At 47.9% G+C, this 18,484-nt stretch overlaps 1 pseudogene; it reads left to right on the top strand.

The window, feature by feature from the left end:
• The first annotated feature begins 761 nt into the window (after window positions 1–761).
• LOC136503676 (uncharacterized) lies at window positions 762–14,280 on the top strand (annotated as a pseudogene).
• The last annotated feature ends 4,204 nt before the right edge of the window (window positions 14,281–18,484 follow it).

The raw sequence follows: 18,484 nt of genomic DNA, 5'->3' as shown, positions 1-18,484 counted from the left end.
TTGCTCCCGTACGTCCCCCCGTCTGTCGCATCATGCATGTGTTGGTGTGGCGTGTCTCCACCTCTAATCTCTCGTCAGTCAGGGTCATCGTGCAATGCAAGGACAAGGAGGACCATGACTATGAAACGAGGTGTCACGACGATGGCACGATATATACATGCCATTAATTATGCGAATGGGTCCTGAGAGGTCACCAGCTAGGATTCACGTACGATTCCTTTGCGTTGCGTTGCGTGCGTGGTCGTCGTGCGAGCGCGACAGGAGGATCGGATAGAGGAGCCCGTCGAGGGGCGAAGCTAGACCTCCGTGCAGCCTGGTGCATCATTTTAACACAAATTTTCTCATGTAATCTGACAAATGTACGAACTTTTTTTGTTTTCATGTCCAATTTGGATTTTCCCCTAATGTCGTACAAAATAAAAAATTCAGAAAATTTTAGTCAAATTAATAATAATGCTTTAGTGCAAATGGTCTCGTGGTTATTGAAAAAATTGGTAATTTTGTTTAAATTTAGTGAAAATGGTCTCGTATCCAACTCCATCTCGATGCAATAATGACCACCTATTGCATAATATTTGCAAAATTGATGCAATAGCAGCCACCTATTGCATCAAAATTGCGTTTGATGCAAGACGAAGCGATGCGATAGGGTCAAAAATTAGTAGTGGAAGTCATTCCGACGTTGGAAGTCGGAACTCAACGTCAAATACATTCAAAAGGGGTTAACTCCCTTTCATGAGTACAACAAGATAACTCATGGAATGTGGGCGGATCTTGTGGCTCAGAAGACTTTACCGGAGGCATTGGCCCTCAGTGCCCGTAACAGGGAGCTGGCGAAGAGGAACATGCACCACCATCATCTAGGTCCAGGTGGTTACTATAGGAAGGAAGCTGAGTTTAGGAAGATAGAGGAAGAGGCCGCCGAATCCGGGGTATACAACTTGAAGGGGGTTTCGAAGCGCGCAAAGCACTGGATCCTAGGAAGGAATCTAGAAGCATCAAATGCGCTTAAGTTTGATAACCCGTAGACCGAACAGGCAAAATATGGTGAAGAGAAACTACATGGCTCATTCAAGCCTTCCAGAGAGAGGGAAGAGCTTAGCCTTGCCTTGGGAAACCCCGAGTACATAGGCCGCGTCAGGGGGATATGGAAAAGAATGACATGGAAGTATGGATTCGAAGAGGACAGAGACATGTACAAGAAACAAGGCGGAGACCAAGAGTCTAATTTGGAGCTCCAAGTGAAGGCTCTAGTTGCGAAGGCGTTGGAGGAGCAAGGACTGTCTACGGAGCCATGGACAGTAATGGCGCCGTCGGGACAACTGGCAATAGTTGACTGCCCTCCGAAAGTTCCCAGCTGCCAAGGTTCCACTGCAGCCACAATCCCCATCGATCGCATACGGGAACCAACTAGTTGCACCTCGGTGGTTCTCATCGGTAGGCAAAACACTATGATGGAGGTGGAAATGGGTGTGGCACATCCTCCTGGTGGCTTGCATCACAATAATAGGATCCCGCTGGACTACACTAGGGTCGAGGTGCATACCGTGATGCTTGAATTCATACAGTGGAAAATAGACCACGTAACTCCCGAGGGACTGGAGTTACTCGGAGAAGTAATGAATCAGTTCATCCTCTAGCACAAACGGGACATCATATTGACTGCTCGTACGCCGCCTGTGGCACTACAGTTACATTTGGAGGGAGTTGTTGAGGAGGGAGGGATACATGACCACCACTTGCCTGAGATGCCACGGTCTTCACCGCCTTGTGCTAAGCTAGTGCCTAAGATGCCACAGTCTTCACTGCCTCATAGCAATCATGTGCATGAGATGCCACAGTCCTCGTCGCCTCGTAGCGAGCATGTGCATGAGATGCCACAATCATCACTGCCTCGTTGCGAGCATGTGCATAATGAGGTGCGACAATCTTCACTACAAGCAGAACCGACACATGCACAACAAGAGGCCTCATGACAACAAAAAGTGCCTGTAGAAGAAGTTCATGCACAAGAAGGTGCCCGCAAGGAGCCAGAAATTCAAAAATTGCATCCAATGTACAAAAGGCGACCCTATGTGCCGATCCTAGACATCACGAATGCAGCCAAGTGGTTTGCCCATGACCAGTTCAAGCCTGAGAACTGAGTCACTCAAGTCACAGGATCTGAGAAGGCCATCACCAGCAAACGGTAACCAGTTCAAGCCAAGGCACCAAGCAAAGTCAAGTATGTAAATGTTGAGTGCATCAAATGGTCGATGGATTGTCTGAAAGAATATGAAAGAGGCAAACCTTTCCTACCCTACCGGTCGATCGAGTACCTACCACTTGGAATGAGAAGGTTTCAAGATTGGTACTTGCGTGCTCTGTAAACAGACATAGAAGTCATTGAAGCAAGGTACCCTAGCAAGACATTTGGAGGCCCAAAAGGAAAAATTGCCATTACATTTGATGACATCCAGACAATGTTTCACCTTGGAGAAATGGAAACCAATCTCATCAAAACATGGTTTCTGTAAGTCCTTATCATCTTGATTTGATTTGTAGAGTGCAAGTCCTTGTCATCTTAATAACTAACCCACAACTTGATTTGAAGAATGCAAGTGCACATTTCAAATCAAATGCCAAGTGCGCGATCGGGGTACTTAGACCCTCAATTAATAGCCCAGACATTGTTAACTTACCCCAACAAGTGGAAACTGGATGACGAAAACCTAGCCATCGAAGAGACCATTGAGGAGAAAGAGAAAATCTGGCAAAAAAGAATAAGGGACGAGTCCTATAAGGTGGCAGCATACCTTTCAAGAGCTTTCTTTAGAATGCAAGACAAAAGTCCTATATATCTTCCCTACAACTTCGAGTAAGTTCCACTATGTCCTTTAAATTAAAAAATGCACATTATTTTGATAGATGCGAAAGAGCTTATCTATTTCTATGATTAAATACGTGCAGTAACCACTGGATTTGTATAGGCGTCGATCTCAAGCTAGGCATGGCGTGGGTCATGGATCCATTGGATGTCGACGAGACGAGATACAAAGACTTCATAAGCATTCTCAAGATGTACACATTTCAACCATCCTCATTACCTTATATATTTGTATATATAATTGTAACATTGACCTTTGGATACTAACAACTTGCATCTGTTAAATTCATTCGAACAGGGCGTATAGGTACTACGTTAACACTCTTGGAGGCGTGTATCATTCAGATAGGAAGAGTAACCTATACATCAAAACAAAGTGGCCGGTAAGTGTAACTTTAGTATTTCTATTTCGTTGCTAACACAACCATTACTTATCAATTTCATATGCGAACAGTGCCACAAGCAGGAGTCTAGGAGTGTACACTGTGGACATTACGTGTGCACTACCATGAGTAACACCAGTGCGTACAGGAGACACCCCTGTAAGGTAAGTTAGAACTACTTCGCTCGCAGTGGCCCTTCATATGTTATGAAATTCAAAACCTAACATAGTTTTCTTATAGTGGCCTCTAGAAAAATGAATTAGAGCGACACCACTCGACCCTGATAACCTCTAGAGCTTGTTGGGGACCTTTGCAGCTTCATAATGGACCAGATTGTACATGCCAAAGGTTTGTACCATGAACCAGAGTCACTATTAGGACGTAAACCTCGGTACCAGGCTCTTCGTGAGTGGGAAAGACTAAGCATGGGTCGTTGAAAACAATGTGTATTTAATGTTATCGGACTTTGTGGACTGGACTTGTGAATTATGTGTATGTAATGTTATCATCGGACTCTCTGGATTAGACTGGACTGGACTGGTGATTAATTATATGTTTTGATTTGTCGTTTGTGGACTTTGAATATATGGGTTATGTCGTTTGTGTACATTGTGGATCTGAATATATGCATTATGTTGTTTGTGACCTGTGAATATAATGTGTTCAATTATATGAATTATGTAGTCACATATGAAATTGTGAATTTGAATTTGAAAATTTTTGGCGGGAAAACGGGTTGCAGGGGCGGCTGATAACTGAAGCCTCCCCTACAAAAAACTTAATAGGGGCGGCACTAGCCGCCTCTACAAAAACGTTTACAGGGACGGCTCAAGTTACAAGCCACCTCTACAAATTGGATTTGTAGGGGCGGCTTAAGTTATAAGCCGCCTCTACAAATAGGATTTGTAGGGGCGGCTTGGGAACCGCCCCTATAAATCTATGATTTGTAGAGTCGGTAGGGTAGGGGCGGCTGGCCGCGCCGCCCCTACAGTGCTTTTCTGTAGTAGTGTGATTCGCATTCGGATAGCCGTTATCCAATGGCAGAGTTTACAATATTCGGTGAGCTAGAATGCCGATAGCAATCATATATACTAGTGGCAGGGCACGCGCCATCGCGCGCAAATGAGGGCACAAATTCGAAGACACAGAAATGTATACTCGACATTGCATGACATGCATAATATGGACTAATATAGTAGCGGTTCAAGCATAATTATACAGATATTATACATGGAGCTAATTGTATAGTACTTGGTAGGAGTTTAGTAGCACATGTTTTTGGGTCTACATATATACGAAGAAAGATTTGGTTTGCTAAACCACGAAGTATGGTAGGCACACCAAAGCATTACAGTTCATCGGGTCGAAATATAGTACAAGGCTAGGAGCAAGTAGATGCAGCAGCGTCTAGTGGGGCTTGTAGTAACTATGTAAAAGCATTTCAGAGCGCTGGGCACAGATATTATACAAGGTTTGACGGCGATGATACGACAAGAGAATATATCATTTGATGATACAAACTGATTGAGATGTGCACCCACGCACACGGCACATCATCACGTTGACCTGTGAGCTTTAGTGCTGGACTGAGCAGCGGTCGTGACACTCCAAAACAACTGGGCCAGCTAGTACTAAATTCGTTCTAAATTATAAGATGTTTTGGCTTTTCTAAATACATTGATTTTACTATGCATCTAGATATAGTGTATATCTAAGTGCATAGCAAATGCAACGTATTTAAAAAAGCCAAAACATCCAATAATTTGGAACGGAGGGAGCAGTATACTAGCATTATTGCATTCAATCCTGTTCCTGCGATTCTTTGTCACCCACCACGCTTCTCCTCATTCATTCCTGGATCGGTTGGGTTCGCTAACCATGCCTCTCCTTAACGTCGTCATCCTTCTTGGACTCGTCTCCCTGCAGACGCCCTGCTCCGCCGCCACTGACATGGTGTCACCCGGCAATGGGCTCGTCGGCAGCAGCAGCAGGTGGCTCATCTCCAACAACATCAAGTTCTTCAAGTCGGACAGCACACCCTTCCGCCACACCACCTGAAACATCCTCTATTTTCCTTGAAGGGAAAATCCATAGAATGAATTTTAATATGATAAAACCAAGAACTGATTCCATCATATTATCATATTTCTATCGATGTCACAGTCATACATCGTAAGATTACAAGAATACAAGATATTACCTCACTGGGGAACACACCTGTTACAGAGTGAATCTAGCGGAAGACTATCGAGTGAAGGCTCCTCCACGGGCATCATCAGAGTTGGTGTAGTGCAGCGTAGACTCCATCTCCGAACCAAACTTGAGCGTAGGCACGAGACCTCCTAATCCTTCTAAAGTCAGCATCTCTAAGAAGCAGGAAATCTGCACACCGCCAGATGTGTGCAGGCCATGGTCAGCACCGATGAGCTTTAGTGGAAAAGATAAAACAAGGGATCTGGCGATCCTATAATTTGGCTGTGGTTTGCATCCTTAGCGCATGCGAAGAGATAAATAATATAATAATTATTAAGTTTTAATGCATTCCCTAAACCACACACATCCACATCCATCCACCAACCCATCCATCCCAAACCATCTCCACACCACCACACCATATCTCGTCTCACACACTCGGGTCGACAGGCCAACTTCCTCTCGGCCTTGTCTCAACGGCCTGCAGCCCCAAGGCTCACGACCGGAAAATACCCCAAACCCTAGAGGGAGGAAAGAAGGACTCATCTCCTATCTAGTTTAAGCGAAACCCAAGAAAGGTCCATAGCCGACAAGTCGGCATATGTATCGATCGATCAACCAAACACTCTACAGAGGTTTCACATACCCACAAGATAGCCATCCTCGACGGTGCCCCGTCTAGGCAGATTCTGGCTGCTTGCTAGCCTAGAACGATGCCACCCTACCTCTTAGCCCTGGAACATCCCCAAGTCTAGTCTGGGATGGCTGATACTGTGAGTTGTAGACAGAGCCGGGGCCCATCGGATGTCAAGAGTCAGGTCCACAAGGTCTCCTAAAGTCTCGGAAGGGTGTGGGGGAAACCGCGCGCCCCGTACCTCCTTGCACACGTTCGCCTAGTAGTAGTGGCATCGCTCTACCAAGTAGTCCGACCATCCCGCACCATATAGGGCGAGTGGGATGTAAGGATTCCTGGTGAGTCTGAGTACTAGTAAGTCCTTAGGGATTGACCAAGCCAGAATGTCTTCATCAGGGTTTCCATTTTACGTGCCACCACAGCACCTCTACCCTGGGCTCCACCTCTCCGAGGTTCACACCCAAGGACACCTCCAATTACCATTTACCCGCCACAGGTATTCCATATCCAAGTGCCCAGGTAGCACCACATGGCAAGACTCGCCCCAGGTTCGTCGTTATTCCAGCTCGGTCGACACAACCCTCTCTCTCCACGCACCCAAGACACACGCAGCACGCTCTCACACCACCAAGTCCGGCACCCATAGCCAAACCATTCCCAGGGGGGTGCACCACCAGCATCACATCCCCGATATAATGCGAAGTGGAGTTAATAATAGGTATAGTGGTGTATTATGCAAGCAAGCAGGCAAGTAAGCATATATAAGCGAGCGAATGCGCAAAGCAGGATGACGTGGTAGAGTGGGTTGCATCAGGGTAATAATGACGTGGTAGGATGCGCAAAGCAGGATGACGTGGTAGCTTGGTGAGGTTCGGTTCGAGGCTTGACATAGTCGATGTGGGGGTTGGTCATGGCGTCCGGGCACGCTACGGCCATAGGTGGCCTACCAGAGCACGTCCCGATTGGCAACGGTTTGCTGTGGCCTCCTCTAGCCGGCTACAGCCAGTTGCTGGCCAACTGTGGCTTGCTGGTCATGGCCGTGGCTGGCTGTAGGTGGCCAGGGTTGGCTATGGCTGGTCAGGCCAGAGCAGTGGGTGGCCAGAGGGGCGACGGAGTCGGTGAAGGGTGCTTCAAGGCCTACTGCTTCCTTGCAAAGTGAAGGAACGTGGCACAAAGGCCAGTCTTAGGCACAAACTCCACTGCGGTGCAAAGAAAAGTGAAAGCTTGGCTTTTGGGAGGCTCACCGTCATCAGAGGATGGAGGCAGGCCGCTTGATGTAGGAAGGGCTCGGTGCGGGCAGATCGTGTCAAGGTGGTGGCATTTCCGATCGTGGCCGCGATGTCGTGGTGTGGCTGTCCGGGCTTGGTGGACGGAGGTGGCGCTGGTGGCTCTTGGCTACGGTTCAGGACGACGTCAAGGCCCAAGTTGGTGACGGTCCGACGTAGGGACATTCCGTGGCGGCCACGGTCTCCAAGTGCTCAACGTCACTGCAAGTTCCAGAACTCAGTGCAAAGGCCGGTCAAGCATGGTCACTGAAATGCGTCGAAAGGTGGGGTCTTGGGTTCAGGAAAGGCTCACCGTCCACTTGTGAAGGCCGTGCCGGGGCTTGACGCGGATCCATGGCTGTGAGGTCTCCGTGCGACGTAGCTTGGCGAGGCCATGGTCAGTGCATGGTAGAAGGCATTCCCATGGTGGCTTCGGCTTTTGGTGAGGTGGCTCCCCGTGGCGGCGTCGTGGTGTGCTCCAGCGTCCCGGCCTTTGGTGCGGTGGTGGCATGGTCGTGCAGCCATTGCCGGTCGTGGCATAGAAGGCTTTGGGCACGGTGGGGTCGTGGACAGGGTTGAGGCGGCGATAGAGTCTGGAGAAGTGTGGCATCTTGGATGGCTTGGGATGGCCAGACCATGGTTGTAGCATCGCGGTGATGCCCGACGAGGACGACAGTGGCTTGGAGGAGTGGCGAAGCACCCAGGCTGCGGTGGAGGCAGTGGAGGGCCACGGCCAGCGACGGCTGACCGGTGTGGCTGTGCAGTAGGGTAGGGCGGAGCAAGGAGGGAGGGAGAGGGATGGAGCGGCGGTGGCTATAGGGGGGAAGCTCCAGAGCGGGCGGCATCGGGGGTACTTATAGCGCGCCTGCTAGGGATCCAGGCATTATGGACGGCGATCCTCAGCTTCCGTGCGGAGAAGGGGCACGCGACGCGCATCAAACGGCACGGATGCCGAGAGGGAGCAGGTGAGGGCACTAGTGCAGAGGCACTCCTGGTTTGCCTTTGTGGGGCGGCGGCGGCTGCTGGGAGCGTTTGCTCCCGCCTAGGGTTGGAGTGGGGCACCGGCTTGCGGTTGGGCCAAGGTGGTTTGGTGCGGGGGCGACGTGGGCTGGCTGCGTAGGGGGCCTGTGAGCGCCACTGGGCTTATGGCCATGCTGGGCCGGCCGGTCGATGGTTGGGCCACGTGGCCAGGAAAAGAGATTGGCGCGCGAGCGGGCCGAGGGTGAGCAGGTTGGCGGGGCAGGCTGGGCTGAGGCCAAGGACGAGTGGGCTAGCGCTTTGGGCTGTTTGGCTTTCCTATTTTCCTCTCCCCTTTTCTAATTCCTTATCTATTTATTCCTCTATTATATTTACTTCCAAAAGCTCCTAAATTGGTATACATGTGTTGCCAACATGGACAGCTCCTAGTGGGGTCCTTTAGGGGTTATCTATGGGTTAGTGGGGTCCATGTCAAGGGTTGGCATCAATGGGCATTGATTTACAAGGAAGGTCGATTGACTTTATGAATTAGATCAAGGGATTCGAATGAGGTTCAAAAGCAAGAAGGTGAATTGAGAGAGATGAAAAGGGGTTCTTAAGATATTCTAGAAGGGATCAAAAGGATTTGCTACGGACTTGTGCTCTCCAACACAAAACACTAAACCAACAAAAGAACTCCGGCAAACTCCTACAAGTAATTCTATATGCATGCAACAATTTATTTATAAATTGTTCTTAGTTTGACCTAGCATCTACATGCTTCACACATTGTAGGAAAATTTTTAAAAAGTTCATATTTTTGGCTTCTCCAAAAACCCGGGTTGTTACACCACCAGCAACCCCAACACCTACCTCGGCATATGGATCAACAAGGTCCCCAAGCAGACCCCACTCTGGAGTGCCATGGCGACATCCCCATGGTCGACCCCGCCTCACCCGAGCTCTCCATCTCCGACGACGGCAACCTAGTCATCCTAGACCAGGCCACCAAGTTCGTCATCTGGTCCACCCGCTCGATCACCACCACCAACGACACCGTTGCCGTTCTTCATTCTCTCTTTCCTAAACAGTGGCAACAACAGCTCATACAATGGTACAATAGTTGTCTCGTAATCCTAAATTTTAGCTCATGAGGCGGTTGTTTCGCGAAACAACGACCTTTTTCTCTCTCCCTTCTCTCTTTTCTCCACATCATCAAAAATCTTATGTGTCACTGCATGAGACGGTGTATGAGACCGCTGATGTGTAGTAATGTACTCTTACCTACGTTGGGCCACGAATCACGTTCATAGCGAAGCGAGCAGTTGAACTTGCCAATCAGGATTGAACCGTTACTTTCCTGAAAGGTCGGGCCTCACCCCAGGCCCAGCACGGGGTCCGACGCAATGCCGCCACCTAAGTCACCGTCCCATCCCTCGCCGCCACCAAACCTGAATTTCTTCGTCCATGGCATTGAAGCGGTTGCCACAATCTAGCCAGTTCAGATCATCATTGTCGTCGCTGGGGTCAGGCCACTCATCTTTAGAGGATGATGGCGGCATGTGCCAATATAATCCTATACTTTGACGACCTGAGGCCGCACCAAGTAGTGCAGCGCCTGGAGCTCAGCATGAATCACTTAATGGTGCCTGAAGAACAATGGTGGCTCAATCACGAAAGGCACCTTCAGCTCATGGATGGCCATGATCTTCTCTTGTGGAATTAGGTCTAGGTGGATACACCATGCCGCGATGAAATACTTGCTGACGTCTTCTTGCTCAATTATCGTCGGTGCTAGCTACGCACAGGACAATCCTAGGATGTGTTCCGCCATCGAAATCCCCTAAGCCTGGAAGGGGATCCCATTCATGCCGATTAGCACCTTGAAGCAAAGCGAGCCTGTGGAAGCCATGGACTGACAACACCAACGCTTCCATGCCTTGGAGATGGAGCATGGAGAATGTCCATCAGATCCTCGTGGATAGTTCGAGCCCAGACTGCGGACAGTCCGTCGCTCAAGACACAGTCGAGTCTAGAACTATTTTCAGTCACTGTGTTTTCGATCAAGTGACCGGCGGACAGTTCGACCCCCTGTCCCGGATAGTCTAGTAGAGAAGCCACGGACAGTCCGCCACAGCATAGTGTTTGCTGTTTTTCACTTGTTCTTTCGGGGGTTTGTTTCCATCGGTTCATGATTGTTCCAAAGTACTTCCTGGTCATCACTAGAGATACTCAACCACCAGTTGCTCGTGAACATATTGTTCTTGTGCGCATTCGCTTTTGGGATTTGATTTTGGGACAGTGGCCAATTATATTAAAAGAAATTTGAGGCTCCCATTCACCCCCCTCTAGTCATCGTTTTCGGTCCTTCAATTGGTATCAGAGCAGGTTAAGGATCATTCCACCTTAATTGGTCTGTGATCCACGAAGACGACGTGGAGCGTGGTTCCGGCAAACCACCGTTCTTCGATGGAACAAACTACCCCTATTGGAAGATACGCATGTCTGTGCATCTTCAGGGATCGATTGGCTTGTCTGGAAGATTTGCGAGGATACTACTTACATTGTGCTTGAACCTCATGCCCGTACCACTCAAGAACAAAAGGATCAGCACAACGCAAATAGTAGAGCTCGCAGTGTTCTTTTCTCAAGTCTTTTTCTTTCGGAGTTCGAGAGAGTCTCTGATTGTGCGACTGTCGGGAGATCTAGGTGAGGCTTCAAAGCTATCACGAGAGAACCGTTCAGGTCAAAACCAGACTCTTCAAGACGTATAAGCATGAGTACGAGAACTTCTCTCAGTTGGATAGCAAGTCCATCGATGCCATGTTTTCTTGCTTTTAGACCATTGTAAACAAGATGTGAGCAAACAAGGCTCAGTTACCTTATGATGATCATGAGAGGGCTCTCAAGTTACTATATGCCCTATATTAGAAGGTATGGAATGTGAAGGTGTCCACTATCATTGAGTCCGCGAACTACGACACCCTCACTATGGATGAGCTTTTTAGCAAGCTCAAGTCCACTGAGATCGACTACCAGACCCAAGCAAAGATCAAGAACCCCTCTGCACCGACTATGGCTTTGGTCTCAGGTAACGGCTCAAGTTCTTTAGCTAACTCTTCATAGATGTCGTTTGCCTTGTCTTCTTTGGTGTCTGTCACAGAGGAGCAGTTGGAGGCTCTTGGGTACGACGAGCTGGCGTTGGTCATCAGCCAGTTTTCATGGTTTCATAACAACTGCTTGAACCATCGACGTGCTGGGGGTCCGAAGGAAGGATGCTACGGCTATGGAGACTCCGACCACTTTGTTGCCCACTGCCCCAAGAAGAACAAGAACTCCTCTGACAAGTATGACTCTAGCAAGCGTAAGGACAAGCGTGAGTACACCTCCAAGCATAAGTCAAAAGAAGGATTTGACAAGGAGGTGCTCAAGAAGAAGTACTTCAAGAAGACCAAGGCCCAAGAGCATGCCTTCCTCACATCCCTCAGCGACCTCAACAACAACACCGACGACGATTGCTCTTCTTCCTCGAGTGACGATGAGTCCAAGAGGAAGCACGAGGACAAGCTGGCCGGGCTCTACTTCATCGCTGGTTCCACTCACGGAGGGTTCTGCACTATGGCTATCGATGCCGAGGTGAACGCCAACAAGGACTTGGTTCCCGTCGATGACGACACTACTGAGGTAACACCTTCCGTCGATAGTCTTGTTGCTGAGCTTGATATCATGCATGACACTTTGATGAGCCAAGATAAGATGTTAAAGTGTGCTGCTCGTGAGAGGAAAGAGTTTAAGGACAAGCTAGAAATCGCACTGAAGGAGCTTGAGGAAGCTAAGAAGGTTGTTGTAGTAGTGTCAGATGAGGTTGAGTGTGATGAGTGTGTTGTTCACATGTCCAACCTTACTGATTTGCAATCCAAGTATGTTGCTTTGCTTGATGAGAATGATGAGCTGAAGACTAGGTCTGGCTTGTTGGGTGCGTGCAAGTCCTACTCGGGCTTCCAATTTGAGCTGGTAGAGAAGAATGCCAAGATCTATGCTCTTGAGATGGCCAGTTCAGATAGCACAGATGCTGCTAAGTGTGCGCGTTGTGAGAGCTTGGTGCTAGAGATTGAGTCCTATAGACATGACAAGATGAGAACCGAGGAAGACAACACATACCTTCGGCCCATCTTGAGATGGGTGTCTTGCAATGAGCCCTAGTTGGGCATGATGATGAGCCAGTTCAGGTGGGGAACTAGTGCATCGGGTGTAGGCATTGCTTTAGGTGGGAAGGGTGAAAATGTCTATGGCAAGGTTGGTGAGTTCAGTGGTTTGAACCCAAGTGAGAAACCTTTCGCTACTCACAAGTTGATCAAAATCACTCCACCTAAGCCCAATGAGCCTGTTGTCAAAGATGGGGTGTTTGAAGAACCTCCAAAGCTCCAACCTAGAAACAAGTTTGGGTTCTAAAACCTAACCATCTTAAGAACCCACTTGACACTCTACCAAACATCTCTGAGGATCCCCTTCCTAAAGCCAAAAAACAACCAAGAGTGAACCATACCCACAAGAGAGTGAGCCAACAACCACCCAAGAGAGAGGTGAGGTATCACTGTGACTACTGCCATAGGGATGGTCACGTTGTTGAGTTCTGTTTTAGGAGGAAGAGAGATGAGCGGTGAGAGTATGAGTTGAACAACAAAAACATGTACTGCCTGCCCCATGGCGTACATGTGCTGCCTGTTCAGAGGCACAGTGCTAGGCCAAGAGGTGTAATGCCTCAAGATGCTAGGCCTCAGGTTGTGAAACCACGCGGTGGTCGTGCCTAGCGTGATTCAGATCATGGTTAATATGACTTTGGACCCCGTGGCAGTGGCTTTAGTTTTCAGTCCCACAACTCTAGTGGACCACATTTTCCCCCACATGGTGCCCGCTTTCTCAAATGGGACATGGCATGTTTGGTGTTTTTCCTAATACTTTTTCTGGGCAAATGAGCCAACACCGGTATCCTTCACAGTTTACTAACCCCAGTGTTGCGCCATTTGCTCATCCCTTGTCCTTCTATTGATGCAAGACGGGGGCCTGGAGAACACATGGCTCATTGATTCTGGTTGTTCGCGCCACATGACCGGAAGTTCAAAGTAGTTCTCCAGCCTTGACCCCATGCAATGCAAGGAGTACATCACATTCGGGGACAATAGCAAAGGTAAGGTGCTTTCTCGTGGGGCCATTCGGGTCAACGAGAGTTTTGTCTTGAAGGATGTTGCTTTGGTTTTGAATTTGCATTTCAATTTGCTTTTAGTTTCACAACTCCTTCAGGATGGCTTTGAAGTGCGCTTTAAGACCGGCTTGTCTCGAGTTCTTGATTCTCAGGGAAATCTTGTTTGCCAGATTGTCCCTTTTGGTTGTGTCTTTTGAGCTGATTTTTCTCACTCCTTTGGCTCTTCTCGATGTTTGGTGGCCGGATCATCCTCTAAGCTTTGGAAGTGGCATAGGAGACTGGGTCACTTGAGCTTTGACTCACTAGCTAGGTTGAGCTCACTTGACTTAATCCGAGGATTGCCCAAGTTAAAATTTGAGAAGGATTTGTTCTGCCACCCTTGTCATCACGGGAAGATGGTTGCCGCTTCTCACCCACCTGTGAACCAAGTCAAGACCAAGGAACCCGGTGAGCTACTTTACATGGACACAGTTGGTCCAGCTTGGGTTCGGTCAGATGCTGGGAAGTGGTACGTTATAGTGATCGTGGACGACTTTTCTCGCTACTCTTGGGTGTTTTTCATGGAGAGTAAGGATGAGGCTTTTTCACATGCTCAAGATTTGATTCTTCGGTTGCAAAATGAGTTTCCTAAGAATGCCATGAGAGTGATTCACAGTGATTATAGCACAGAATTCAAGAAGACTCATTTTGAAACCTTTTGTGCTTCTTTGGGCCTCGAGCGCCAGTTTTCCTCTCCTTATGTCCCTCAGCAAAATGGTGTTGTTGAGCGCAAGAATTGAACCCTTGTTGAGATGGCCAGGACGATGCTCGATGAGCATAGGACTCCTAGAAGATATTGGGCCAAAGCGATCAACACCACATGCCATGTTTCCAATTGTATTTTCCTTCAAGCTTTCATGAAGAACACTTCTTATGAGTTGCGATTCGGACGACCACCCAATGTAAGCCATTTCAGGGTGTTTGGGTGCAAATGATTCATCTTGAACAAGGTATTTTGGACAAGTTCGAGTCCAGGTCTTCCGATGGTATTTTTCTTGGTTATGCTTCTCACTCTCATGCATATCGTGTACTTAACCTTGAAACTAACAAATGTATGGAGACCTGTGAGGTCACTTTCGACGAAACCATGCCTTGTTCCTCTCCTGTCTTTGAATGTGTAGGTGATCAGGAGATTGGTGAGAGCATCTTTGTTGAGGAAGATGAGGAAGGCATCGATTGGGGTGATCTTGAGTCGACTCCATCGGCTGCCCCTCTCGAGTCAGCGTCGACTACTTTGGCTCATGGCCCATATCCCTCTTCTTCCATGACTTGGGGTCCACATGAGCTGCCTCCTCAGCCTACGCTGGCTGAACATGAGGAGGCCCCAGCTACTATTGAGGGGGAGGCGACTTCTTCGAGAGAAGCACCTCGGCACATTTAGCGTCGCCACCCGCCTGAGACTATGATCGGCGATATCGACCAGCTAGTCACATGGTCTAGGTCATATCACATTTCACACTTCACTCATTCTACTTTCGCAGCTTCTTTTAAGCCTCGAGATATTGGACACGCTCTATCTAATGCCGATTGGGTCAATGCTATGCACGAGAAGTTAGAGAACTTTGAGAGGAACCAAGTGTGGATTTTAGTTCCACCTACAGCAGATTGCCACCCTATAGGTACAAAATGGATTTACAAGAACAAACAGAGTGAGGATGGGGTGGTTGTGAGAAACAAGGTGAGATTGGTGGCTCAGGGTTTTTGCCAAAAAGAGGGAATAGACTATGAAGAAACCATTGCTCCTGTTGCCCGTCTAGAAGCCATTAGGATCCTTTTAGCATTTGCAGCTTTGAAAGGGTTCAAGCTGTATCAGATGGATGTGAAGAGTGCCTTCTTGAATGGGTACATAGAGGAAGAGGTTTATGTGAGGCAACCCCTTGGCTTTGAAAATCGTAAGTTCCCCAACCATATTTTTAAACTCCATAAAGCCTTGTATGGTTTGAAACAAGCCCCGAGGTTGTTGTACTCTAGTTTTTCTTTTCTTTGTAGCTTAGTCTTTTGCTTTGTTTTATGTATCATATTGCATATTGCATTTCACTTCATCATGTATTATAGTGCATTCTGAGCTTCATGACTATAGTGATTAGATTGAAGTTATGCTCTATTTAGGATGTAATGCTTGTACATGATGGTGCTTTTGGCTTAGGCTCCTTTTGATCAATTGATGCATGTTATGAGCTAAGTTTGTTTTCCAAACTGTGAACTTGATTAAAACTTGTTGAAACATGAAAATTGTTCACCGCTGAGTTGGCACCTAGCATGTGTAGGACTTGTTGAGATCCCTGATGCTATCACTTATATGCTAGGTTGCCATGTCTCATGCTTTGAGTTACTCACTTGCTTGGATAATATAGAGATTCTTGTGCTAAAATTTTAAAATCAAGCTAAGTGATGAGAAAAGATCGAGATGGGTCTGTACTGTCCTACGTCAAGGTATCGAGACTGCTTCCAATTGCACATTTGGATGAACTTGAGCTTTGTAGTGGATGCCAAAACCATTGTCTTAAGCTTCTGATTGTCTATGACATAGGCTTGGCATGGTTGCTAAGTTAGTCCTAACGGTACAGATAACCTCTCGCACACACATGTTTTGACTAATTCATGTGTTACGCTGCAAACTCCGATAAAATTAAAATTTAATGAAAACACAAGTCCTAGGTTTGTCTTTGACATGATGTGTGACCGTTGTTTGGGGTAGTTCACCTTGTATACACTTGTTAGCACTAGGTTGATTTCCAGCTTATACCTGCTATGTGCTACTTTTAGTAGTGAGCCCCTTCTTGCAATTGCTCAAAATTTATTCAATGCCATATTTTGTTTCACTTGATCAGTTTGAGCATTTGCTTGCACTTGTACTTGATGCTACACGCACATAACAGCACCAGCTAGAGCATCTTTTAAATTTTCTTAATATACTCCTGAAGCTTTTGCATTTCTGCATCTTTTGCATTCATAGCATGTTTTGAAGGGGAGTTGCAGTCTTTGGGTTTTAGCTTGATAAGTGCATGTGTCAACAAGGGGGAGAAATAGCACACAACTCCGAGAGAGAGATCACACTTCAAGGGCTTGAGGGCAAGCTATGTTTTACTTGGTTGCGTCGAGCCATTGCCCATGTCTTTGGGAACCAAGTTTTTGCTCATTTCAAATGACCCCGTTTTGGCTTTTGGTCATTTAGGTGAGCTCTTTGTTTTCTCTTCTTCTTCTTTTTCTTTTGCTCAAGCTGTTCTTGTGTTGGTGTTGACAATGCACTCATCAAGGGGAGATGGTGAATACAAGGTTGATATGTGCCCTTGTAGTTCGTTTTGTGATGAGTGATTGTCAACGTGATCCACGACCTAGGTTGAGTTGGTGACTAACCATGGCGTGAGTTGGGTTGTGCGACATATCTGTTGGCTTGTGGTGTGCATGTGTGGAGCTCGGAGGTGGTGGTCAACGACAAGGTGAAGGTCAAGTAGAGACGTGTCGTGCCGACAGACCGGGAGCACTGAATGGCAGATGTGAGGCTTGGATCGAGGGACCAGGAGGCCGGGTGACTAGCCGCGGTGGCTGACATCTGGGACATCGACAAGCGCAAGTGTACATGGGTGATGAAGACGGCGTTGATCAAGTCAAGATGGAGGATGATGGCATCGTGGCACTTGGCGGAGGCCAGTGGGTTAAGTCAAGAAGGAAGGCGAAGGCGTCAAGCTTGGCGGAGGTCGGACACGCGTCGACATCGGGGGGTTTGGTGGTTTCGTCCTCAAAACCATTTTGTGTGTTTTGGTGGTTTGGGCCTCAAAACCATTGGTGGACGGGTTTACGGGTTTGGGCCTCAAAACCCAGGTGGAGGTTCCGAGAAGGAACAAACGATACGTGGCGGCATCGAGGAGTTCACATCGAGGCAAAGCTTTCTCATGATGCGGTGGCCGTCAGATGAAGATTACCTCGGGTTGGACCATAACGCCCTCGGGTTATGTGGTTCGACTCAAAATATCTAAGGGCAAAATGGGGATTGTGTAATAGCCCTGTTAAATAGGATGAGGGAGTCCCCATCTCCCTCAGCTCTTTCATTTTACCATTTTCCTTCCTTCACTTAGCCCCCCTTAGGGTTCTAGTGAGAGAGGTCCACAAATTCATGTGATTTGTGCAAGAACTCGTTTTGGCAGCGGGAAACGTGGCCCTAACCACCTTGTGTCCTCCGAGATTCAGTTTGTGAAGATTGTGTCTGGTGTTCTTTGCGTTCTTTTGGTCCAAATTTGGTGGCAATTGGTTTTGAATCAGCCACAAATCGGGCGATCTTGTGTTTGAGGTGATTTTTAGGTTGCTGGAACGCGACCCACGGACAGTCCGCCAGTGAACCAAGAACATGCTGTGAGTTGAGGCCGAGCACAGGGGAGCGACTACTCTGCTCGAAGCTCAGGTCGCGAACAGTCCGCTGCCAGCCGACGGACAGTCCGTAACTTGCTGTGAAGTCGAGTCCATAACCTGTTTTGTTGCTTCTGTTTTCTGTCTTTTGAACCGCGGACAGTCTGAGCCCAGACTGCGGATAGTTGAGTCCAGAACTATTTTCAATCACTGTGTTTTCGGGCAAGTGACCGGCGGACAGTCCGACCCCCTGTCCCGGACAGTCCAGTAGAGAAGCCGCGGACAGTCCGCCGACGCAGCCCGGACAGTCCGCCACTGCACAGTGTGTGCTATTTTTCACTCGTTCTTTCGGGGGTTTGTTTCCATCGGTTCTCGATTGTTCCAAAGCACTTCTTGCTCATCACCAGATGTACTCAACCACCAGTTGCTCGTGAACATATCATTCTTGTGTGCGTTCGCTTTTGGGATTTGATTTTGGGATAGTGACCAAATATTTTGAAAGAAATTTGAGGATCCCATCCACTCCTTCTGGTCGTCGTTTCCGGTCCTTCAAAAGCAAACAACCTTTCTTACTGTATAGTCTCGTCATCGTCTACAAAG

This window comes from Miscanthus floridulus, chromosome 14 (assembly GCF_019320115.1).
Source record: "Miscanthus floridulus cultivar M001 chromosome 14, ASM1932011v1, whole genome shotgun sequence".
Lineage (NCBI taxonomy): Eukaryota > Viridiplantae > Streptophyta > Magnoliopsida > Poales > Poaceae > Miscanthus > Miscanthus floridulus.
This window is presented reverse-complemented; position numbering and strand designations above follow the sequence as displayed.